The following is a 218-nucleotide window of genomic DNA, read 5'->3' as shown; positions in this document are numbered from 1 at the left end:
AGAGACCCTGGGTTGGGGAGATCTGCTTTTTAACATACTCTGCTGCCGTTCCGTGGTCCAGCCCCGTCCTGCACTTTTTAACCAGTCTTTTATAACGGTCTTGTCCTCATAGAGCTTTTAAAAGTTTTTTTTTATAAGGTCTTTGTAGGGCTATGTTTATGGAGTTTTTTAAGGTTTTTTTTAAACACTAATTTACCGAGAGCCAGTGCACCACACAG

This window comes from Notothenia coriiceps, unplaced genomic scaffold, assembly GCF_000735185.1.
Source record: "Notothenia coriiceps isolate Sejong01 unplaced genomic scaffold, NC01 NC01_scaffold00019000, whole genome shotgun sequence".
NCBI lineage: Eukaryota > Metazoa > Chordata > Actinopteri > Perciformes > Nototheniidae > Notothenia > Notothenia coriiceps.
Note: the sequence above shows the minus strand (reverse complement) of the source record.